This window comes from Lissotriton helveticus, chromosome 10 (assembly GCF_964261635.1).
Source record: "Lissotriton helveticus chromosome 10, aLisHel1.1, whole genome shotgun sequence".
In the NCBI taxonomy this organism is placed as follows: domain Eukaryota; kingdom Metazoa; phylum Chordata; class Amphibia; order Caudata; family Salamandridae; genus Lissotriton; species Lissotriton helveticus.
The window spans coordinates 608,899,858-608,926,692 of NC_136071.1; positions in this window are offsets into that span (position 1 = coordinate 608,899,858).

Consider the following 26,835-nt stretch of genomic DNA (forward strand, 5'->3'; position numbering starts at 1 on the left):
ACCTCAGTACAGAGATCTGGGCCTAAATCCATCGTTTTTTTGCACTCCACACCACCCCAGTTAAGAAATGGCCATATGAAAATCAGCCTCGACCCTGTGCCTCATGGGAACAGTGCAGCCCGAACTGGCAAGCCATTTCTTTCCTGGACCGGAATCAAGCATCCTAGGACCGGTTTCTGGCTATCAGCCGTCTTCAGCCAGGATAGCTTGACTCCAGTGGTGGGGAGAGCATGGGACTCACGTCTGAGCATACCCATCCCACTCGGGTGACAAATGCAAAAACAACAGTTGATGGACAGAATGCAGAACAATGTCATACATTCACCCCAGTAGAGAGATCTGGGTCTAAATCCATCGTTTTTTTGCACTCCACACCACCCCAGTTAAGACATGGCCATATGCAAATCAGCCTGGACCCTGTGCCTCATGGGAACAGTCCAGCCCGAACTGCCAAGCCATGCCTTTCCTGGACCGGAATCAAGCATCCTAGGATCAGTTTCTGGCTATCAGCCGTCTTCAGCCAGGATAGCTTGACTCCGGTGGTGCCACCACCAACGCAGTTAACTACTACACCAACACGACCTACAGCTTCCATATTTTCTCGTCAGAAGGGACCTCCATCCAGCTCGACCTCCATTACCTCAAGTAGTGGTGCTGTAAGTGCACAACAGAGTCAAATTCAGCCACGCCCATCCTCCACTTCATCTGGCATTGAAAGTAGCACCTCCACCACCAGCAGACATCTGCAGTCCCCAGTTTGGGACTTCTTTAGCGTTAGCAAAAAGGCGGAAAACATGGTAGTTTGTTCGATTTGTAAAACTGTAGTTAGTCGGGGTAAGCTTGGTACCAACTATGGTACCGGATGCCATAGAGTTCATCTCCAAAAACACCACATTATCACTTGGGAGGCGCACCTAAGGAAGATCCAGGAAGCCAAAAGTACAAGAAACCCAAATATATTCATTGACATTGCATCTGATGATGACGAGGGGCTGATTGTGCAGGGGGGAGGTGAAGAAGCGACAGACATTTTTTTTGGTACACCCAGTACCCCTGGCAGCAGCACTGCAGTGGTAGCACCCACACCCTCTACCCCAGAAACATGTATGAGGCACACTAAGAGACCAATGCGAAAAAGTACATCAATGAGCCTAACTGGGTTGAAGAAGTCTGCATCATCATCATCGCGTATGAAAACGGTCCAGACCACCATTAAAAGCATGTTTTGGTCGGATGCGTCATTTGAACGCAACCACCCAACGGCATGTCTTTATAATGCAAAGCTGGCTAAAATGTTAGCGCTGGACCTTCTCCCTTTTTCTTTCGTGGAAGGGGTGGGTTTTCTAGAATTTGTGGCAACAGTCTGCCCTAAATGGAAGGTTCCTAGCCAGTCCTATTTTGCCAGAGTTGCGGTTCCAGCACTACATCAAGATGTGCTGGAGGTGATTGGGGCAGCTTTGCAGAAGAGTGCTGTTCACACTTTCCACCTGACAACAGACATGTGGATCAGTTGCCAAGCCCTTGATTACATGTGCATCACCGCACACTGGGTCTCTTTTGCAGGGGTTAGAGACAAGTTATATGCAGGTGTTGACACGGACACAGTTTTTCAAGCTACTCGGAAACATGCAACAGTAGCCATGTTTGCCATGGAGAAATCTCATACAGCAGTAAACATTTTGGATGAGTTTCAGAGTAAGGTCTATGAATGGCTGCATCCAAGAAAGCACATGATTGGTTATGTTTCCACGGATAATGGCAGTAATATAGTTAGGGCCATGAATGATGGTGGCTATTTCAGAGTGCCGTGTTTGGCGCACAGTATTAACATTGTTGTTCAAGATTTCTTGAAAAAAGAAAACACAGTCAGCAAGTTACTGACCACCTGCCGAAGAATCTGCAGACATTTCAGCCATTCTTTTAAGGCCCGGAAGCAGCTGAGGAACATGCAACGTGACCGTAGACTGCCAGTCAGAGGACTCATCCAGGAGGTGGTAACACGTTGGAACTCAACCTTCTACATGCTTGAGCGTCTGTTTGAGCAGTGCTTGGTAATCAATGGGTATGTCTTTGCACTGGGTTCTACTATGAAAGACATGAGGCTAGAGTTGGAGGAATGGAAGCTAGTTAAAAGCCTGACAGACATGCTTTGTCCTTTTGAGGTCTTCACGCGTGAAGTCAGCAGGGAGGACTGTACTTTGGGCAAAGCTATCCCATTGTTGCGCATGCTAGAGCACCAACCGAAGGCGGTGTCTTCAACGTTCAAAGGTGATACTGACAAGCAAGACGCATATCAGTTGGCTGTGAGCTTATTAACCCGCCTAGTTGACAATGAAAGGCTTAAAAAAATACACACAGAGCAACATTACATTTGTGCCACTATTGTGGATCCCCAGTACAAAAAAGCTGTGGCCAGCAAAGCATTCATTCCTTTTAATGAAGCAGATGTTTCAAAGTACAAACATTGGCTAGCTGTGTCAGCCACTCGGTTCGAAAAAGAGCGGCAGGAAATTGAAGGACCCGGCAGAAGTACTACTGAATCAGCAGGCCATCCGGCGTCAAGGTCCACTTCTGTGGCTGAAGGCAGTCACTTTCCCTCACAGCCGTTAACTACACCAGCAACCGTATCATCATCCTCACTAGCACCAGGCCCAGCCATAATATTGTCGGAAGCGGATTGGATAACTCATCAAGGGTTTGCTCGTTCCAGTGCTGATGCAAAGGCCACAGATGGTACGCAAAGTGGAGCACCCCTAGAGAACCTTGAGTGGATGGTGCAGGCCTATCTGGATGAACCAACAGAGGTCTTCTTTAATCAGAACCCATTGCTGTATTGGTATGGGAAAAGGGGTCAATGGCCACTGATCACCAACCTGGCTCTAAATTATTTGTCTTGCCCACTCGCAAGTGTGTCTTCTGAACGTGTTTTCAGTGCTGCGGGTGCCATTGCTGAAGTTGAAAAAAATGTATTAAGCGCACTAACACCTAGCGGTTTCTTGGCACTGTGACTTGACATATGAGGGGAGAGGAGCCGGGAAATTATTGCAGAGGAAAGGCTAAAGAAAAGAGGTGAGTTTTTAAGGCTTTACGAAAATCCATGTAGACAGAGAGGGACCGGATGGTGAAAGGGAGGGCATTCCAAAGCGGGGGGCCAGAATGGAGAAACGCAGGCCTCCCTGTTTTTTCCTCCTAAAGCGAGGTACTTCCAAGAGGGCTTGATTAGAAGAGCGAAGACTTCTGTTAGGGGAATAGGCGCAAATTTTTGAGTTGACAAACCCTGGGGCAGTGCCGGCTAGAGCCATGAAGGTAAGGCAGCCCAACTTAAATAGGGAGCGTTGTGAGATAGGAAGCCAGTGGAGGGATTTAAGTAAAGGGGTAACGCGGTGGCACTTAGGGAGCCTTAAGATAAGGCGCGCAGCCTGATTTTGGATGAGTTGGAGGCGCCTGAGCTCGTACGCGGGAATCCCTACGTAGAGGCTATTGCCATAATCCAGGCGGGAAACGATCATGGCCAATATGATGATATTAAGGGCCTCAATGGAAAAAACCGAGAGATTTTATGGATAATGTGGAGGGACAGGAAGCAGGACGAAACAACGGAGCTGATCTGGGGGCGCAGGGTCAGATCTTGGCTGATTTGGATGCCCAGTTTTTGCTTTAGTGGAAGGTGAAGGGGGGGGCAAGCACGGGGGGCCAAAAGACAGGGGACCAAGGACTGGGGCGGCTACCAGTGAGGATCAGTTCCGTCTTGTCCGGTTTAAGTTTTAAATGGTTGGAGTTCATCCAGTCATAGATGAAGGTAAGTACAGTATGGAATTTGAGAATAGAGTCATGGGAGGAAGAGAGATTGAAGATAAGCTGGAGGTCGTCAGCATAATTGAATACTGACACCTCCATATTTTGTAGAGCAGCAATAAGAGGATGAATGTAAAGATTAAATAGAAGAGGGGAAAGGGAGGAACCTTGGGGAACCCCACAAGTGACAGATCAGAAGGGGGCAGAGAAGCCATCCAGGTGAACGGGATGTGTCCGATCTTGTAGGAAGGAGGTAAGCCAGGCCAAGGTGGTCCCCCGGATGCCGGCGCCCCCGACACGGTCGAGAAGGATGGAATGGTCGACCGTGTCGAAGGCGGCGGACAAATCGAGGAGAACGAGGGCCTGGGAGGAGTTGATGTCCGCACTCTGCCTTAGCTCATCCAGGACAGAGAGGACCACGGATTCCGTCGAATGGGCTGGACGGAAGCCGGCCTGATGAGAGGCCAAGAGATGGTTCTCCTCGATGAAGGCCGAGAGGCAAGTTGTAATATGGCTCTCCAGAATTTTGCCCAGGAACGGGAGCAAAGAAATGGGACGGAAATTGGAGGGAGAAGAAGGATCAGCCCCAGGTTTTTTTAAGATAGGAATAACTGTGGCTGATTTAAAAGCAAATGGGACAGTTCCCTGGAGAATAGAGGTGTTAAGGAGAATAAGCGGGGATTCTGCGCAGTTGGAAAAGACCTCCTTCAGTATGCGGGCAGGGCACAGTTGGAGGGGGACCCCGATTTGACTTTCTTCAACAGAGCAAGAAAGGTCTCTCTAGAGATAGCGGGGAACTGGTCAAGGAAAATAGATGGGGGGGAGTGAGGGGGGAGAAAAAGAGGGGGGAGGCGGGGGAATATTGTGTTTAATGGTGGCAATCTTCTCGATGAAGTAAATCATTAAGGGAATTGCAGAGGAATTGAGAAGGAGCGGGTTTAGAAGAGACTCGGTCGGCAGCTGCTAGGTTGTGGACCATGGTGAAGATCTCCTTGGGTTTGTTAGCCGCAAGGAAGATCTTAGCGGAGAAGTGCTCTGTTTTAGCCAGGAGGATAGCTTTCTTGTAGTCGCGAAGAAGGGCTGAGTATTGGGATTTAAGGATGGGACAGTACCCGTGCCTCCAGAGGCGTTCTGCTTGTCTAAGTGCAAGTTTGAGGGTTTTGAGATCGTCAGTGAACCATCTATTGGCCTCATGGGAGCGACAGGTCCTGACTAGCTTTGGAGGGGCAGCTAGGTCGCAGGAGGCTGAGAGCCAGCTGTTAATGGCGATAACCTGTAAGTCCCGGGTGGTATCAGCCAAGTGAGGGAGTGAGGCCGCGAGAGAGGAGCACAAGGCGGCCATATCCACCCGGTTCCAGTTGCGAGCCCAGGTGTTTTTGGGGAGGGAAGTCTTATTAGTAACCCCAAGGTAACTTCAAAAAGGACCCGCCTCTTGCCCAAAAATGTGGAGAGGTTAACAATGATCAAGATGAATCAGCACTTCATACCATCAGATTACAAAATACGTGAATCAAGCAGGAAGAAGAGGACACCGACTTAGGTGACGGAAGTTCTTCTCTGTTAGCTGACCTACTCCCGTCTCAATTCACAGAGTTTGAGGACGAGCTCTACTTCCCTGACACTGAGCCCTGAAACTGGCTTCCTTTTTTTTCCGTCCTGACTCCTTATTCACTTTTACTCCTGTGTGTCTTTCTTTGTTTTGCAACTTTTACCATCCACAACAAAACTCTAATCACAACAAATCCATCAGCAGCACTGTCTTCGTCTTATTTCCTTATTGAAGGTGCCGCTGTGTCTGCAATCCTGAAGTTCACAAGTTCACAACTTAGTCATGCTCCTCTATCCTCCTCCTCCATACTCTCCCTATCCATTTCCCTCAAGGCAGATGGCTGGATTACGCATTATGAAGAAACTGTTGCTTCGTAGACGAGTCCCCTCAAAAGAAGTGGGACTGGAATTAGTGACTATATGATGATTGCGCTTCAATATATAAAAAGGGACCCCCTGTAACTAGTAAAAAGTTCCTAGGACAGGGCAACAATATTTCAAATATAACAAATTCCTAGGCAACTTAGAACCCTGCAAGATGGCAGGTACAGCAACACAAAAGATAACATAAACTACAGTGTACTGAACTATTAACGACAGAATATATAGAAAAATATTATTCATTTATTATAATAAACATACATACAAGAAGCAAATAAAATGAAAAAACAAAAAATTAAATACATATACAATGATAAAATTGAATACAAAACATTTTTTGAAACAACAAAGTGGGTTAAATGCTGATCAACATCTAACCCACTTTGTTGTTTCAAAAAAATTTATGTGTATGTGTATTTAATTTTTATATATTGCCTCTTTTAGTATTATATGCCCCACATCATTTGGTATATATTGTCACCATTTACATGTTTGATAACTAGATTGTTTTTTATTTTATTTGCTTCTTGTATGTATGTTTTTTATAATAAATGAATAATATTTTTCGATAGATTCTGTCGTTAATAGTTCAGTACACTGTAATTTATGTTATCTTTTGTGTTGCTGTACCTGCCATCTTGCAGGGTTCTAAGTTGCCTAGGAATTTGCTATATTTGAAATATATGGTGATTGCTGACAGTTACTTCTGAAATTGACACGAGAGTCTGCCCTGTGGCCCTTCAATTTAAGAACAAGATAAGAACAAAAAGTGGAACAGGTAATGAATAATGAGATGGCATGCAGTGGACAGCATTGGCTGTCTGGGTCTGATGAAAGCAATTGCTGTTTGTTTGTTGTACATGAAATGAATCATACGTCTTCTGTGTTATTTAATCGTTTACACACTAAATGTAACGCAAGTCTACTCTGTTTTTTTTACCATTTTTAATTCAAATTGTACTTCAACTGCAGGGGCCACTATGTTGCATTTTCCTTTTCCAATATGCAAAATGTACTTGGACTCACTGTTTGCCAATATACCATGATGATGATGAGTGTTGATGATCAAAGTTAAATACTAGATCTTTTTTCTTTGCAGTCACTCACTAGGATGGATGGATCATCATCGTCGGTTTACGGAAGAACTATGGCCAATTTGTGAGTGGCAAACAGGTAAACCAGTCAACATAAACTACTACAGCAGAACTACATGTCTGTCTAGTCGTGGTATGGAGTGGTCGAGCCAGTGTAGTGTTGTTATGCCAGAGTCCAGACAGTAGTTCATGTAAAATTGCGGCTGTGTGGCTTGCTGCATACAATTAGATATGCTTTGTCTGTCTGTGTCAAAGAGGTATGCTACATCAGGTTGCTTAACTCAGTGGTGCCTGCCTTGACCATCTGCATGGCCCTGGCCTGCTGTGTGCTAATTACTATCCTTGAAAAGGAGACTCAGAGTACGCACTTTAGAAATGATGCTTGTATGTAATACTGTCGCCTCTGAAACTGAAAGTGTTATTTTTGCACTACACAGCGTACCTTATATTTTTTTCTCCGTGGTGTTTTGATAACACTTCCTGTTTTTCCATCAACAATTACAGGCTGGCTTTTACCCTGTGCGATGGGAAAAACGATTAACTCAGGCTTACCATTAGCGATCCGCAATTCCGCATCCGCCAGGCAGGCAGTGGGGCAGGCAGTGGACAGTGTGTCTGGTCACCAAGATTGATCGACGGACCGTCAGATGGAATGGAGGAGTACCGCGAATAGGAGGAATGGCTGGATGCATGCAACTTCCCAAATTCAACAGGACAACTTCAACATACAGTTACAGTATCCTCTTCACTTCTCCTTATCTTTTAAATAATGTTATTGTTGTGAACTTCTATGAGTGTGACTCTGTGCATTTGTTTGCTCTCTGCTTCAAATTCATCCCTCCAGCCATTGTATACGTTTTTCTTTGCTATTTTTAACCCCTTTGCTGCTGGCAGGATTCCCCCGCTGTGCTGGGGGGCGGGGGAGCGGGGGGGCGCGTACAGCGCCCCAGTGCTCATGAGCCACGGCGCTCCGGTGCTCATGACGAGCTGAGCTCGTCATGGCCACGCCTGTTCCAATGGAACGCTCAGCACAGCAGGGGAATTAGCCCAGCATGCGAGCGTTCCATCTAACGGGCGCGGTCATGACGAGCTCAGCTCGTCATGAGCACCAGAGCGCCGTGGCTCATGATGAGCTGAGCTCGCCATGAGCACTCAAGGAGTTAAAACTAATTTAATGTACTAAGTGTTTATTCTCTCTGAGGGCAGATAGGCTAGTGAAATTGCGTAATTACTGCAGCCCTGTACTGTCACATTGTTTCTTTATAGTTAGTAAGTTGTAGAAAGTACTACTTAGTTTTCAGTAACCTAACCATCCATTTAGCAAACAACTTAATACATGCAGTAGTGCATGCACTTCCTTTATGTCCCTTAAAAGATTTATGGATATCTTCGTATCCAAAGATTTGTTTATCTTCATTTGTTGTTTGTCCATGCTGTGTTTTTTTTCCTCTCTCCATAAAACTTTCCCAAAAAACCCCATTCCCATCCAATTTTCAAACCCTAACCCTTTTCCCCCGGGCTGTGTGGTTTTCATTGAGGTGTGACTAAATGACAACAATAATTCCACACACTTGCTGGGGAAGATAAGGTCAAAGCAACAGAAAAATCATTCAAATCAGAATTTCATGTGCGCCATCGTGGATTGATCATCAACAACATCCTCCTCCTACACCTGACGAATCGAATGCTTAATGCTTACGCTGTTGTGTCCTTCACCTTCAATACTATTTCTTATAGTAGCCATACTCCACGCAACTAGTACTGATATTTTGAATACTTTAGCACTGCTTAGGCTACAGTTTATGGCACTGTTCTCTACCATACCATCTATCGTACTGTTCTAAGGCTACGCTCAGGCCACTCAATGTTTCATTTCCTTTTTTTTCATATGTTGCTGCTGCCAGTGTGTACCACTACTACTACCAGCACAACAATGACATTTCATCCCTCCAGGATTCCATACCCAACCTTAACCGCCATTTGCCATGCAGCCATCCCTGTGCCTAGCCCTTTTCTCAAACACGAATCACAGGTAAGATAAGCATTTTGGGGAGGTAGAATAATGGACTAGGACTCGGAGGAGAGGAGAGACTGACAGTAGTACTAGTAAAGAACTAGTAGGGCAATTGAATTCACTAACTCTGTTAGTGGCACTTTTGTACATTTTTGGACGTTTAGATAATTCATGCTGGTAAGTTTGAGGTAACCAAACGTACAGTAACCCCCGCCCACCACCACACAAAATAATATGAACGTGTGTACTATGTTTAAGTATGTAAAATAAATAAATATATTTTACCAAAAATAAACTATTCAAAAGACCGAAATCACCCCCCTCCCTAACCCCAACCAATGTCCTTCAAAACTCCCTTTGAATCCACAACGCCCAATTCCCCCCCCCAACAGTCTTTAAAAAAGGGGCAAGGGACAGTCACTTCTTCCGGCGGTGTCCTGTGGACAGGTGGTCCCGCATCTCTTTGCGGAGGTCCCCAAGTTGGCGCTGGAGCTTCTCTACCACGCGCTCCAGGGAGTCCACTCTCCGGTGGAGGCGGTGCTGACGTGCCATCCAGGCTCTGGGGGGGCAGCTGCTGGTGTCTTCTTAGCTGCTCCGCGGCGGCAGCGGGAGGCCGTTGGGCCACGGCGCTGTACCGCTGGAGGCTGCTGGCTGGTGGACCCGGGGGCACTGGAGGAGGATGCAGCTGTTGCTGTCTCCTCCTGCTGTTCCCGAGCCACCAGCCGCCCATATTCGACACAAATGGCCTCCAGTTTCCGGGCCCTGGCCCAGACAGCCATCTCCTTCCTTGTGAGCTTTTGTGGAGCATCTATGTAGAAAGAAAGAAAAATACTGTAACCAATACTCTTTAACATTAACACAAAATAATTCAACAGAAAGTTGTCTCACAGTAACACTAGCAACTTGCAAGCACAGTATAACATTTTGGCAGGTATCTTTCTGCCATCTTTGTAGGCTAGGCCTGTAACATTAGTGGGAGTTTCAGGAATTCTACTAGCAGCACTATGGACTCACTACATAGTCAGAGAGTACACCAGTCTCCTTCTTTTTTTCTCTTGTTTTGCGAAAGAAATTACTTGAACGTGAACTTGTGGTAGCCGGCATAATGCCAGCTCAGTCAGCTTGCAACCAAGAAAAACAGACACAAGCCATGATGACGCAGACTCGCATTACTTTAAGCAGTACATGCAGGTGGGGACAGGGAAGCTCTTACTTTTCTATAGGGGTGGCACTGGCCATACTCGGTTACATCAAGGGCTACTGCTCAATGTAATTTATATTTCGCACTGCCCCCGGGCCTTCACTAGTACAAAAGGAAAATGAAGATTATTAATTTCTGATCATATAACCAGCCGATCACATGATCTTTGCTTATATGATGGATGACTTTAGGTGCTTTGTTTTGATAGATTGAGTGAACAACAGAGATAGTCCACCCATGATTGACACAGCAGAAAGAAAATTATTAACATGGGGAGTGAGTATGATACCCATAATTGCCGGAGGATGGGACTTGACTTGATATAATGTGAACTATACAATACATACACAATATATGCTGTGCTTGCAAAGTAAACTACTGTACTGTTAGTCAAGGGAGTATTTCTGAACAATCACAACTTCTAGTATTTGGATTTTCTCTGCTTTGCTACTCTGGCACGGACATGCTGTTCAAAGCAACACTCTTCATCCACTGAGCGTCTGCTCTACATTCACCTCTGCTATCTATGAGGAAGAAGATACCATCCAGGCTTCCAAATTAAACGTCTATCATTCTTCTTACTGTCTCAACTGTACCAACTTTACTTTTCTCAACAACCAACTAACACCCTTTTTATTTTATTTGGTAAACCACCGTCTTGACTTGCATTTGAGTTTCACCCAAATGATATATTGCAATGCACACCACACATGCATTTTCTGATTCACCGACGCAGGCAGTCATCTTTTCTTTCTCCTCCAACCATCCTTGCTTCAAGCAGCCATGCATCTGATTCCTTCCTATCAGCCACCTCTGCCTGCATTCAAAAACACGTATCATTCTTTACAGTCATAAATGTTACGTCTCGCTCGTCCTTTCTTTCACCTTCTTTTCCTGTTTGTTCATCCCAGCTGAGTTGAAGTCAAATAGAGGGGGCCATTGCTTACTCGAGAACTACCGCTGCTAATGCTATTGCTAAGTCAAGGGTGACTGTCTTCTCCGTGATTGGCAAAAATGTAGTTCTAAATTAGTAACTGTTCTTAACAGTACGGTGTACTTGTACTAGTGTACTGTCTACTGTACAGTACATCATTTTTTTTAAATTATATTTTATTGCAGAGTTATAAACAGTAGGAAAAAGTAAACAGCCAGTGCACTTGTGGGCCCCCCCCAGCCAATAACAGTTCACAGTTGTACACAGCCTGTTAGCCCGCATCCCGGAGGCCGGGCGGCATATCAGATCGCTCTAGAGGAGCACAGCACAGTGTACGTCCCATTGGAACCCTGGCATAAGGTCGTCCTACGCATCTGCTTTTACCCCCCCACCCACAACAACACCATTCCCGTCAGCCATCCCCGCAATATCAACACAATAGCCCCCATCGGGACCTGCTCTAGGCTATTCGGCCTTCGTGACAGGCCGTCCCATCCACCCAGTCCGCCCGCCGCTCAATACCCCTTGTCCCAGTGGACCCAGGCCTCCCTCAGCAATCCTCCAATGGCTTCCGGCCCCCCCAAACCCCTCTACAACTAACCCCCCAACACCCCCCCCCCTTGGCAACTGCTAAGGTGTGTGTTTCACTCAACCGAACTGGATGGTTCCATTACAGTGCACATTGACATATTACTGTGTTCGCCCCGTGGTGTCCATCGGCTTAGTCCTCGCCGTCCCCATCCTCAACCAAAGCATCACGCAGAGCCTGTACCACTAACTCCCATGCACGCGCCGCATCCAGAGCCTTCTCATTCCCTAACTTCACTGCCTGCTTCATCCGGAGCACGCTCTCGCAGTCAGACCATCGCAGCAACTCATTCTTCCATCTACGCAGTGAGGGACCCCCCCTGGCCTTCCAGTGCCACGATATTTCCCTTTGAGCCAATATCAGCCCCAGATCTATGAATTTACTGGTCACCTTGGTGTGCTTAGTATGCGGGAACCAGAGCAATAGACACGTCGCCATGTCGAACTCCACCTCTCTGTCAGTCACTTCATTCAGGAGTTCCCCTACCTCCGCCCAATAAGTCCCTAGTCGTGGACACCCCCAAAACAAATGGTCCATGTCCGCCCCAAGGGACGAGCACCGGGGGCAACAGGCATCCAGCACCCGAAAGTGCCGCTGTAATTTCTCTGGAGTTAGGTATGCCCTGTGGAGCACATAAAAATGGACCTGCTGAAAGCGCGCGTTCCTGGTGCCCTTCCACGTGCGTCGCAGGATATGGCCCCATGCCGTGTCCGGTATGGGCCGGCCAACGCTCCCCTCCCATTTAGCCTTGAGCCCATGGAGTGGTTCCAGCCCGTCGTTCAGCATCCTATTGTGGAGGCACGTCACAGCTTTGAACGTACCAGCCGCCATCACCACATATTGGCATGCCATAGTCGTCGCCGGTTCCAGGAGCCCCCCTTTCCAGTGCTTCTGCATGGCAGCCACTACAGCCGCGTGTAGGAGGAAGCCCCCCTCAGGCAGTCCGAACTGGTCCCGGAGCACATCGAACGGTGCCAACGCCCCATCGACATACAAGTCACCCACCACCTGCAATCCCGCGTCCTCCCAATCTATCAACGGGGACCAATCCCCTCCGTGCGGCAAAGCCGTCAACATCCCGATCGGAATCTCCGGGGCATAAGGCCGCGACGCCTTCGCTCTCCGGAGGCTCCTCTGCCAGCACAGTCGGAGCGTCCGCTCCTCCATGGTGAGGGCCCGTAAGTCGAGCCGTTGCTGCATAATGATGTACGACAGCACGTGGCGCTGTATCCCCCGTCCCCGGTCCTCCTCCGGCCCCCTGAATACCCTGGCCACGTTCTGCGTAAGGACCTGCAATTGCGCCGCTAAATAATACAGCTCCAGGTCGGGCACGGCCATGCCCCCCTCCAACTTGGGGCGAAGTAGCGTGCTTAAGGCTATCCTGCGACGGCCATGCCCCCACAGAAAGCCAATAAACATCGACCGCAGTTCCCTAAACACCCCCTGGGGAATCCAGACAGGGAGCGTTCGGAAATAATAAAGGAAGCGGGGGAGCGCCACCATCTTCAACAATGCTATCCTGCCCAGTACAGTCAGCGGGAGGGTCGACCAGAAAGACAAGCTGCCCCGCAGGGACCGGACACAACGGCCAATGTTACCCTCTAAAAGGTCATTAGCCGAATGATAAATGCGGACACCCAAGTAGGTGACGCAAGAGGGTTCCCACTCCACCCCCAGATCGTCGCTAGGGGCTGGCGATCCCGCTCTCAGCGGAAACACACAGGTCTTCGCCCAGTTGACCTTAAGGCCCGACAGTCGGCCAAACTCAGACAACAGATCCATCGCTCCAACCAGGGCCCCCGAAGTGTCAGCTAGGTACAGGAGCAGGTCATCCGCATAGAGCGATATATAATGCCATCGCCCATCACTCACGATTCCCGCGTAACGGTCACCGGACCTCGCATGGACCGCCAAGGGTTCCATCGCCAGGGCAAACAACAGAGGGGAGAGAGAGCATCCCTGTCGTGTACCTCTGCCCACCGGATACGCGGCAGATATCATGCCGCCCAACCGAACTCTCGCCGTCGCCGAGTCATACAAGACCCTCGTCCACCTCCGAAACCCATCTCCCATGCCAAACCGCTCCAGCACTCCATCCAAGAAAGGCCATTCCAAACTATCGAAGGCCTTCTCGATATCCACGGACAGAACCGCCGGCAATCCTTCCTCGCCCAAGATGGCGTCCATTAGTCCCACCAGGCGGCGGATATTCATCGCCGTGCTCCTCGCGGGTATAAACCCGGCCTGATCCCCGTGCACCAGACCCGTCATGTGCGGTGCCAGTCTAGTGGCTAAGATGCGACTCAGGATCTTGTAGTCCACCGTCAGCATGGACAGCGGACGATACGACCTCACGTCCGCGGCATCCCGGCCAGGCTTGAGGAGTGGCACTATCAAGGCCTCCCGCATGGAGGCAGGCAATGTCCCCTTCTCGAAGGCCTCCGTATACACCACCAGCAACCTGGGTGCCAGAGCGTCTACATAGTGCTGGTAAAACTCGATTGGGAATCCATCCACCCCGGGTGTCTTGTTACGGGCCATATGCTTGATAGCCGCTCGAATTTCCGTCAGCGTGACCGGGCTACCCAGGTCCTTCGCGTCATCCTCGTTCAATACCGGAAGCGGCCTCCCCCCCAGGTACTCCGCCATGTCCCAAACCCCCGCCCCCAGCTGACTCCGGTACAATTCCTCATAGTAACCCCTAAAGCGGTCCAATACAGCTACCTGAGAGTACACCATCTCACCCCGCGCGTCAATAATGCTGAGGATCGGGCAACCCCTCAGTTCCGGGCTAGCTAATCTGGCTAAGAGGGTACCCACCTTGTCCCGACCTGCGTGTGCCCTAATAATGTACTGCCTATAATCATAGCATCGCAAACGTTCCGTCTCCGCGGCCACCGTTTCCTTCTCTTCCAATAACTGGGCCTGTAAACCCGGCCTGGTTGGCCTACGGCGCTCCAGGTCCCTCAAAGCATCTTCCGCTCTTATTAAGTCATTCAGCACAGTCGTTCGAGCATTCGAAAACCTGCCCAGGCACACCCCTCGCACCACCACTTTCATTGCATCCCATTCAGCAGCCCTGCTCGTCGCCGTTCCTTCATTCACACCGAAATAACTATCAATGCCCTGCCGGACCGCATCCTCGAACACAGAATCCTCTAGCGTCTCCGGGCGAAGCCGCCATGTTGGTATTGCGGAGCGCTCCCTCTGCCACTGCATATGCACCAATAGGGGGTTATGATCGGAAATTGTCCTAGCAAGGTACTCAGCATGGGTAATTAATGGGGCTAGGGAGCTCCCGCAAAGCACCGAATCAATCCTAACATGTAAATCATGTAGTGCGGAATAAAAGGAGTAATCCCTGGTTCCCTTGTGTCCCTCCCTCCAGACATCCAGCAACCCCCATCGTTCCTGCCAGTCCTTCCTGTGTGCTGCCAGCCTGCGTACAGGAGAGTCCACAAGGGGGGGATGGGACCTATCCAGAGCCACATCCGTAATCGAATTGAAGTCCCCCCCTAGAACTATCGGACCCGCCAGGAAAGAGGCCAAGGACCCCGAGAGGCCATCAAAGAATCGGCCTTGGTCAGTGTTCGGTGCATAAACACAACAGAAAACTACATCCCGTCCATACAGTCTCCCCTCCACCGCTACAAACCTGCCCTCCGGGTCTATGACCTGATTCAGCACCTGAAAGGGTATCCCCGCCCTCACCCAAATCAAGACCCCCCTGGCATACGCTGAATAAGTGGTACCAAAAACCTGGCCCCTCCATCTCTTCTGCAAGGCAGCGCACTCTTTCTTGGTGAGGTGAGTCTCCTGGAGCAGAGCTACCTGAACCCCCCTGCGTACCAGGTATGCGTGTACTTTGTGACGTTTCACCATAGTCCGCAGCCCCCGGACATTCCACGTTAGGCATTTCAAATTAGGTAATGTCCCCATACCAAGTCCGTACAGTCCGAATTAAGCTCCAGTGGTTCATAACCCCCCCAATGCAGTTGCCCCCCCCCAAACAACCCCAAAACTGAAACATTCCCCAAACCCCACTCCCCAGGACAGAGCACACGAACCCAACGGCCGCCCCCATCCAAACCATGATCTAACTTCTCGCACACTTACCCTGTGGTCTCCACCACAGTCGGCCTTAAGGGCCTAGGGGGGGTGAGTCGCCGCCGACCCCAGCCAGCGGAGCCCGCGTCCCGCCCTTCATCCCCTCTGATACACTCAGCACCCCCATCCGGCAACCCGCCCTCCAGCAACAGGATATCACCCTACCATGAAGTCCTGATCCAGGCCAAAGTCTATCTTAACCACAGAAAATCTCGTCCGAGGTCTGTGGGGTCACTGTCGGCCCCTTCTGGCTCTCCGCCTCCGAAAGTTCCCCTCCGGTTCTGCTACCTTCTCCTCCCGAGTCCGTTTCAGCCCGTTCACTGGTCTGCTGCGACCCCGTAATGGCCGCCGTCGCTGCAAGTGCATCCCTCTTCTCCGCCGCCATTTGAGCCTCCCGCTTCTCCCGCTGGCGCCTGTTGCGGGACCTGATGCGTTGTGACTGCCGCACCCGGGGCCGCTTGGGCTGGTCTCGCCTACTCTGGTGCGTCCCGTCCGTCCCCGCTCTGTACGATTCAAGCCAGTGCCATGCCTCACCCGGAGTGTGGAAAAAGTGTGTGGTGCCATCCATGATAATCCGCAGCTTGGCCGGGTAGAGCAAGGAGTACTGAATGCCTTCCTCCCTGAGCTCCTTCTTCACAGCAAGGAACGATGCCCTGCCCTTCTGGACCGCCTGCGTGTAGTCCGGAAAAATCGTTACCTTGCTGTTCTCCACCCCATAAGGGCCCGACATCCTGGCCCGCTGGATGAGAAGGTCTCGGTCTTTGTAGTGGAGGAGCCGTACCACCATTGGTCGGGGGGGGCGGCCAAGCCCCGGCGGGCGAGCGGGCACCCGGTGAGCCCGCTCCAGAGTGAAAAATGGAGTAAGCCCCTCCGGCGCCACCACAGTGCGGAACCAGTTCTCCATGTAGGCCACCGCATCCTCCCCCTCAATCCGTTCCGGCAGGCCTACGACCCGCACGTTGTTCCGCCTATTGCGGCCTTCGGCATCCTCCACCCTCCGCTCTAGAGTGTCCAGTCGGGCCAAAATGTCCGCGATCCTGTGCTCCGCTGTCACCACCGAGGGCTTCAGGTCCAGTAACAGTTGGTCATGATCCTTGACCCGATCTGCCAGCTTCGTGTGGTCCGCGCGGAGCAGCCCCAGGCCCGTTGCCACCTGGGCAATATCGTTGTGCAACGCCTCCTTGGTGGAGGTGATCGCCTCAAGGATGGCATCCAAACGTCGGTTCAGTCGCTGTTCCTGGTCAAGCTCCGGGGAGGGACTCTCATTCAGCCAGGACGATGTCGCCGAGTCCCCCTCGCGGCTCCCGGGCATCGGCCCTCCGGTCGCCGCCATGTCAGGGTGCTGCGTCACAAGTCCAGCCACCCGTACTACGGGTGCTCCCGTGAGCTCGTGCCGAGTGCCGGGTACCGGGCAATGTAGTGCTACCGCCAATGGACTCAGGAGCAATGACCAGGCGGATGAACCCAATTCCGCCCCCCCCGCTGGATCCGTGGGGGTAGGACGAGTCGTGGGACGGTGGTCGACGAGAACCCTCGATCTCCTGGGTGAATCGGGCAGCGTCCCCCGGTCTCCAGGCTTCACGCCGCCAATCTCAGTGCGTCGGGCAGCCGGGCACAAGGTCCCCTCCGCTTGGCGACAGTCGAACTCAGGGCTGAAGTTCGGGACCGTCCGACCTCCACGCCGCCATTTTCTTCACACCCCGATCCACACCTCGGCCGCCCCTTCCTCGATCTTCGCGGGGCCAGCAGTCCCTCAGCGAGTCACCGAGCACGTCCAGCTATCTCCTCAACCTTCAGAGGGCAGGACCGTCATCTCCGGGTCGCCTCGGGTCCCGAAAAACAGGAGAATTAGCGGGAATCCGCGCGGAGCTGCGAGCTCACGCCGCCATCCCGATCGGCGTCCAAGCCACGCCCCCCTGTACAGTACATCATACACTCCTTTGCGAGCCTACTCTAAAATGTCAATAAGTAAGGAGTATAATAACTTACCACCGTCCGCCGCTGCTGAGCCATCCCCCACAGCTCCTCCTGGTGGCACTTTTGGCGCCGCCGCATCAGCCCCTGGAGTAGTAGACGCCTCCGCGCCGCTGGCCCCGGCACTGGTGGTAGGAGGTACCACATCAGATGTTGTGATGACACCTAGAAAAAACATGTCATATTTTTAGATGCCATACACCACCCCCTATTTCGTCTCGTAATGGAAGAAAATGTTAATACATAACCAATTTTTAATTATTGGGAATGAAAAAAGTGACGGTTTTGGGGAGGGTGTTAACCTTTTATATGCTTAGCCATTACATACTACACTTTTTGGCACAACTGATGAATGCTTGCTTTTTAACGTGCACCATTTTTCTAATTACAGACAGAAGATTCCATTGCCCTTCTGCCAACAAGAGCTTTTCAATTCACCACCTACTCCTCATCACCACCAGTACTTGAAGTTCAAACAAGGTGAGGGCTCCCACACATTTATTCTAATAATTAGATGTGTTAAGTTGAAGTATATTGTTTCTAGGGAAGAGTGTTTAAACTTTAACGTCATCTATCACCCCTGCTCACTCGGAATACTGCGCTACTAAAAATAAAGAAATTGTTTTTTTATTTCTTATTTGAAAATAAAACTTTAAAACTAAAAAACACTGTGTGTTTTTTGTTCATGAGTGAGTGAGCGGAAGGGTTTGCACTACTGCACTTTGCAGGCATACTTCCGTGACTCTGAATGGTCAGGACTCGGCGGTAGTCTTCTTCTGTTCTTCTGGGTCGTATAATCATTGGTCAGACACACTAGATAGTCAGTCAGGGGATTGGGAGTTCAACTTCTGTTCGGACTGAGGTATGTGGAAAGTCGAACTGCACCTATCATCAACAATGTCCTATTTCTCTTGTCCATACTTCTGTATGTGCAGAATAGTCCCTGAAACACTAGCGGTATGGTATGTGCTCCTATCAAATCAAAAAAGCCAACTACTAGCTTATTCCTGGTGGACACATTGACATTTTGTTGTTGGAAATCGTCAAAGCACTTACATTAAGAAGACTGGAATTAGCAGCAAGGGCAACCCAGAGCACTGCACTCAGTGCCTAGAGCTATTGTTGGATCAGAGTTTTGTTTAACACAGGTTGCCGACTGGGCAAGCTTAGCTACCTACACAGACTGAATCATAATAATAGTAAATAGTAATAGCACAGAGAGTGATAGTAGAGGCAGGATAAGAATGTAGAAACAGTCTACAAGAAGATCAAATACTATTTTGTAAAAAATAGAATTAGGAAACAGTTTGGAATAAATAGGTGCTGTAAAAGTTAGGGAAGTATAATTATTAATATTAATATTAACATTACAACAGAACAACTTACTGGGGCCAGCAGAAGAGATCTCCGAGGACCGATCCTGCCCACCTTGATCCGCTGTCGTCCTCTTGCCCATAGGAGTTGCTGATGATCATGAAATAAACACAAACATGGATGATTGTTTTTTTGAAATATTTGATTTCTTTGACCACAATCTAAAATTATCTCGGGGAAACAAATTACCAACAATTGCACTACATGTATTGACCTATCTGATCTGGTCAACTAGGAGGATAGTACAGTATTGCTGGATTCGCAGACCGTCTACTTGGAAAGTTATGTAAATCACTAACTAAACCAACAACAAAAAGGTTCTACTACGTCTGCCAGCACTCAGCAGCACGCGACGTGACAGACACAGTCCGTCATCATGATTGCAGACCACTGAAAAAGGTCCTACTACTAATAACATGTCATAATATACTCAACCTATCAATCCACCACTATCTCTTCTTAGTGGCAGCAGGAGTACAAAGGAAGGACGAGACTTGAGTCTCTAGTCTCTCTAGCATTACGCAGTTCTGTAAAGTACTACACTCATACATAATCAGGCCAAATGAGCACAAAGTTGTAAACAAGTAAGCATAGTAGCAACGCCACTGAGCAGGCGAGCACCAGGCTGCAATCACAGAAGCTATAAACATTAATTTACCTGCAATGTAATCGAATCGCCAGCATTCTTGCTCTTCGGGAAAAACATATATTAGCAATATATTAACACAGAGCAGAAGAAAACAAAGTAGTTATTAAATAGCTACTCACCAAGCCCAGGGATCTCCACGCTTAGCAGGTCGAGCAGGTCCTGCTCCCGGTCAAGGAGGTCCGCCCACCGGTGCGTCGCCTGATGGTAGGTGCGCCGGACCCCCGACTCCCTAAACATGGCCCGGCACACCTTATCCCAGAGCTCCGGGAGCCCCATTCTGAGGTTGAGTCCGCCCAGGTAGTAACATCTCACAAGGGTGGGACGAGGTGGCAAATGATGAAGCATGTCACATTACATGAGTGAGCCATCCTCGTCCAATGCTTGGAATTGCCTTGAGTTTAGGTAAAGCACAACTAACAGCACACCGAGAACTTGTTAGGTCTCTGTTAATCACCTGCTGATCTGTTGAATAAGCATATAGCAGACTTCTTAGGGTATCATGCCAATATCTGTGTTTGTTTGAGTTAGTAAGGGCAGGCGTGAGCCCCACAACGTCCTACCTTCTCTCCCTTGTGTGATATTATAGTATCCAATTTGTGCCAGACTCATGGAAAAGTACTGAAGAAACTCACATGAGATTGTCTACCTTGAATGCAACAAATGTTTTCTGCTGTAACTTAGTGAGGGTCAGGAGAGACATCTTAGGACATCAAGAGGAGCAGATCTATCTTTCTGTTTTATGCTACATGTCATATGGTTAAAGTGCCTTCTACTGAAGACTCTGATAGTTGGCACCTTTCTAATTTCACCTTTATTCAATTCAATTCAATTCAATGAATCTTTCTTCGGATTCAAGATGTATCCATAAAAGCACAGGTCAAATAGATCACTATTAAAATACATAACATATATATAAAAATAGCAACATCGTACAAAACGATATCCATAAAAAAAGCTAATTGGTACAAAATAGCACTACAATATAGCTATAAAGTGCAGTTAATTACATGTATTCATTACAAAGTGCCTCAGTTTCGTATGATCCCAAAAAGGAAATAACATATAAAGTGCACGTATAAATACATTTTTGTTGCAGCTCACTTAGATTGTAATCAAAATGAACACTAAAAATCAGCCATCGTTAAGCGTTCATTGAAATGCATGAGCGAACTGCCGCTTTTAAGAAGGAACCTACACGAAAAACCAGAGCATCCTCTTCTAATTTAAGAATTTCTGTGTAGGCTGTTTTGTGATCAATAATGGCAGTCTCCTTAAAAAAAGGAATCAAAAACAATTTTGTGTACATTTGATGGAATTTACAAAAAATAGAAAATGTGGCATTGTTTATTTGCTATAGTTATCACATGGGCATAACATTTGATCAAGCTTGGCATTAAACCCTAGGAGAAAACAGAGCATATATTTCATAGTACCCGCTCTTAGATGGAACAACAATCCTCTTGCCCAGCGGCCAATATTCTTCAGAAGATAACTAGATGGCAGATGGGATGGTGATAATCGTACATCTTCTAAAGAAATATACCTTACTACTGAGGATTTCAAGAGCTCTTCTTCATATCTTACCCTGCTATACTTGTCATATAACGCCTCCTGAAGCAATTTTTTGCTTACACCGCCCATGTTAGTTGGGTTTAAGAAAATATGTTCGAGGTTTACACTTATCAGAATTTCCCATATGGCAAAAAGCCACGGTATGTCCATCCCCTGTTCACATTTAGGACAATCGGAAATTATATTTCTTGTCAGTATTGCTGCTGGGTTCTGCCAAATTTTAAGCCAAAATATGCTATGCCGGGCCCTAATAAAGTCCTAAATATATGACAATTGTAACTCCCCGTGACAGATGTACTGTGCGGCGGAGATCGGGGCCCCCAGCAATTTCCTGCAGAATCTATTTTCCTCACCCTAAATGCCACTGCAACCCGTGAAGCCCCAGACTTCTGCCCCATAGGTTGCAACAGGGACACACTGTAATTTAAAAATATTAGTAATGGGTAGTACCACCTCAACTATTTTCGGTTGGGGTAGTGACAATATCGAATTAATTGCTTTTGCAAATTTTTCCCTGCTGTGTGCCACATGAGTAGTCCAGGAACCATTGGCTGCGAATACCAGCCCCAAGTATGGAAAAGTGCAAGTGCGTTGTAAACGTTCATTGCCTATGGAAATTGAGTTAACAAGGTTCATTTTTTGGACCACATGCCATCAAAAACGATTTGTTAAAATTTGTACGGAGATCTAAGGCAGATATAAAATTAACAAAACCAAGTATTAAAGTGTGCAGTGCGTTTGGTGTGCGACCCATTAGGCCTGCCTCATCCACATATAATAAGGCAGGTAGGATATTACCATTAATGATAGGAACATCATTAGTGAGCTTAGTCATGGAGTCATGCACGTCGTTAATATATAAAATGAATAAAAGTGGGGCCAATACGCACCCCTGCTTGACCCCTCTGCCAATAATGATATCCTGTGTAACCTGACGGCCTTCACGAATCCGCACCCAGGCCTTTAAGTCCCTATGAAGCTATGCCAAAAAATGAACTAAAACTTCGTTTAACCCATATTTTAAAAGCTTTAGACCAGAGATGTGACCTGTTAACAAAATCAAAAGCTGAAGTAAGGTTCATAAAGGCCAGATAAATAGGGGATTTTTGTGCTACAGTATATTTGCCGATGATCAAGTTAAGGTTTAGGCACTGTTCTACAGTGTCTATTTTCCTTCTGAAACCTAACTGGCAGGAATTTAAAATATGTTCATCCTCGGCCCAGGACCTAATCTTATTAAACAGGATGATTCTTCCAAGGATTTTTAATGTATTATCGATCAGGGAGATCGGTCTGTAGCAACTAGGGTTGGAACAATCGCCCTTTATAAAAAAATGAACAATAATACTGGTAGACCATGTGCAAGGAATTGAGGCAACAGTTACATTATTAAAAACATTAAGAAGGAGGGGTGCCCAAAAATCAGGTTTGTGTTTAATAAGATCTATCGGTAGCCCGTCGGGCCGGGGGCTTTATTACCCAAACTTTGATGTATAGAATCCTCGATTTCTGATACTGATATCTCAATCCTAGAGGGTCCATGATAGTTATATAGTTCCGCATTCCTTGATGTTGCTTGATAGATCTTTGAGAAATGGGATACACACGCTTCACTGGAAATTGTACAGCTTATGGAGGTTAATGTGAGTTCTCATATCCTTCACTGCTAACCAAAAAACATTCCCATTGTTAAGTTTGCAGCACACGCAAGGCTATCCCATCTCTCTTTTGAGACCACATCTTTCTGTTGTTTCGTAATACACTTATATTGATGTCTCAGGGATTTTATAAGTACGGGGTCCCTTGGATTCATCACAAGGGCCTCGCAAAGATCTCTATTAGCTCTAGAGCAAGCATTATTAAACCAACGTGGACCCCGATTGGACTCAGTTATTGATCTAGATAACATTTGTTTAATGCCCCCACACAGTTGGACAAAGGCGTCAATTACCGCAGGGTTATTATCACCTAGTGACAAACAACTGTCAATGAGTATTAGATTCTAGGAAATAGGTCATTATTATCAACACCTCGCCAGGCCAATCTTAGGTTGTCGGTAGAGGGCGCTAGATTACTGGCCCCACATTCTTTCACATATTTTGGCCTAGGGGCGACTCTTAATGATGTGGCAACAGGATTATGATTGCCCAAGAAGGTTCGCATACCCTCAGCCCTTAACAAACAAACTTCCAGTGGGGCAGATATAAACACATAGTCAATAGTGGAGGCACAACCTCACCCTCTATATGTTGGTACAGTATGACTATCTTTATGGGATACAGCCCCAATTTCCATTACATTTATTAAGTTATAATTGGACAAGTGGGCCAACAATCCTGCCCCCCTGTTACATGGGCGTTTATCTGTGGTGGGTTCCTTGTCTAGTATGTTATTGCTTGAAATCCTGACATTAAAATCGCCACCTAGACAAATACCAGCTAACTTGTCAAACAACCTTTGCCTTTGTAAATTTGAAATAAAATTAAACAAATTAGTAAAATTCGCGTTTGGGATAGTATGAAAATCATTATTATAAAACTTAATAAAACAGATGGAAACGCCCCGAGTATAAATTAACGCCTGAAAGTTGTCATTGTCAGTTGTTAGGACCTTAGGGCTACCACCTGCGGAGATTTTAATCCAGATAGAAAGACCGCCTGATGGGTGGCCAATCTTGGGGATAGGGGCAATTATATTATAACATTCAAACCCTTCTTGGTGTAATTCTCATGTTGCCCAGGTTTCTTGCAACATAATAAAGTCATAAGTTTGAACTGTTTTAACACATTTATCCAATTCAATTTTAGAGGCCAAACCGGCAATATTCCTACTCAAATGTTTAAATTAAGTTTAATCTCAACAATAAGTTGGGGATCTTGGCCTGAACATACTGGCGTGGCTGGTAAGAGAGCAATCGTGTCAGGTACTAATAAGGGTCCCAGTCAATCCTGGTTATCAAGGCCGGATAGGGTGGAAAACCTATTATGCATGGTCAGTGGAGGGGCCTCATGAATTACCATCCCTGACACTAGCTTGTAGAAATAACCCAGCGGCAATGACCAATAAGGGTGGGGTTCACTGTATTGGGCTCCTCCATGGTCAATCATTTTTTTACCAGCGCTGGTTTTCTAAAATTAATGACTATGCAGTCACCCCTGATGTACTTTGGGGAGATACCAACCCACCCTATCCTCCGTACCATGATAATATCATTAATATTTGCTGCCCGCAGCCTTTTATGTTTTCCAAGGCAGTCAGCACATTTATTGCGCAACTGGACCCAAGATTCTGTCTGGTCGTTTCTGAGTGGGGGTACTCTTGCTAAAACCAATACATATGGGCAAGCTGCCAGGGGAAACTGAGGACTTCCCTGCTGCCCTCTGTCATTTCCCTACTCGGACAAGTAGGGACTCCACCACTTTGTATATTATGCATACTATGTGAGCTATCTCCCGAACTCCCCGAATTTACTTGCGCTGCAGTGCTCACTAGGGCGTTGTGTGGGGCTGATGGCCCACATAATGGGGTAACAGGTGGGCAACTCATTAGCGCTGTACTAGGTGACCGTCCTGTCTCTGGCAGCAACGGCCGCTCCCCCACGCTTCCCTGGCCATCGAATACCGTAGCGCTTGGCTGCTTGGTAACGTTCTTTGCTTTGCTCAGACATTGTAAAACATAGCGATTTGACATAATTATAGTAGCGCTTGGCTGCTTTGTGACCTAGATTACTCTGCTTGCACATTCCAAAACGTAGCGCTTTGCCGAGATATCGCAGCGCTGGGCTGCTTAATGACATTGAAATTGTTTTTGTGCATACCTATAAGCGTAGCGCTTACTGCATACTCGCAGCGCTTTGAAAGTGGTGCCTGGGTCTTTGATGCTCTGATCGCGCTTCCACACTGTTTGTGAGCCGAATCTCTGTTGGGTGTTCGTGCTGGCTTATTGTAGGAGCGCTTTAATCTTAACTTAATTAGAGCGCCGCTTTCGTTGCTGTGTGGATCCCTGCCTGCTGACACGCATTCGCCCCGTGTTTTTGTTTGTTTTTACCGCCATCTTGTGACGGTGCCTCCCGGCCCGTAGCTCCGCCCCGCTCCCGCCTCCCAGCTGACCCTCCCTCGCCCCTCCCCCTCCACTATCCACATATGACTGATGTCTCTACGCGCAGCGGTCACGCGCAGCGGTCGCGCCCCAGTTGCGCCGAAGGTGCGCCAAAGGTAAGCCCGTCTGCGCCCGTCCGCACCTGGACCGCGCTCAGCACCCGTCCCCCTGCTCTATGCCACTCCCAACCCCCCAGAGTAACTTATGATGCCGCTACTCTCCTCGCCCTCAACGCCGGACGCACCCCACTTTGCTGCGCAGCAACCCCAGGACGTACCCACGGCCCATTCTCCTGCCTCTCCTGTAAGTTCAACTGCTTCAGGACCCTCACCAAACACACTTCCTCCACACACAGCTCCGAACCCAACGACTTGAAATGCATCCTACTGAACACCCGATCGGTCCACAGACATGCAACCGAACTCTGGGACCTAATCGACACAGCGTCACCTGACATCGCCTTCCTTACTGAAACATGGATGAATGCATCCTCTGCCCCCGACATCGCCATAGCCATACCGGACACTTACAAGATCATTCGAAAAGACCGCACCGAACAAACTGGAGGAGGCATCGCCATCGTCCATAGAAGCACCATCAAAATTACAACCAGCTCTGACGACAATCTTGCAACCGCCGAACACCTCCACTTTCAGATCCACACCGATCCCAGGACCACACTTAGAGGAACTCTCATCTACAGGCCCCCAGGCACCCGATCTCAATTCAGCGACGACATCACTGACTTCGTCAGCCCGCACGCCCTTGCCTCAGAGAACTACATTCTTATAGGAGACCTCAACTACCACCTTGACAACATTCTCGACAACAACACCACACCCTTCTGGACAACCTGTCCAATCTCGGACTCAAACAACTTGTTGACACCCCCACTCACACAGCCGGACACACGCTCGACCCTATCTTCACCTCCAGCAAGCACATCTCCTTCGAGCACACTACAGCTCTCTACTGGACGGATCACAGCTGTGTTCACTTTAGCTACAAAACAACCCTGACCCACAACCGTCCACAACCCATTCCCCGAAGAAAATGGAACAAAATCACCACTGACCAACTCCTCACATCACTCAGCCAAAATACTCCCACCCTAGCAACGGACCCAGACCAAGCGGCCACCAACCTCAGGCAATGGATTACCCACAGTGCAGACGAACTAGCACCCCTGAAAAAACACCAGTTGAAATCATCCAGCAAAAAGGCTCCCTGGTTCAATGATGACCTTAAAAAATCCAAGAAGACATGCCGCACCCTGGAGAAGAATTGGAGAAAAGAACCAACCTCAGACAACATGACCTCCCTCAAGACAGCCACCCGCAAACACCACCAACTGATTCGATCCGCCAAGAAATCAGCATTTAAGGACCGTCTCGACAACAATTCCCATAACAGCAAGGAACTCTTCAATATCGTCAAAGAATTCACCAACCCTCCCGCAGCATCCAACGACATCACTAACTCCCAAGACCTCTGCGATGCGTTAT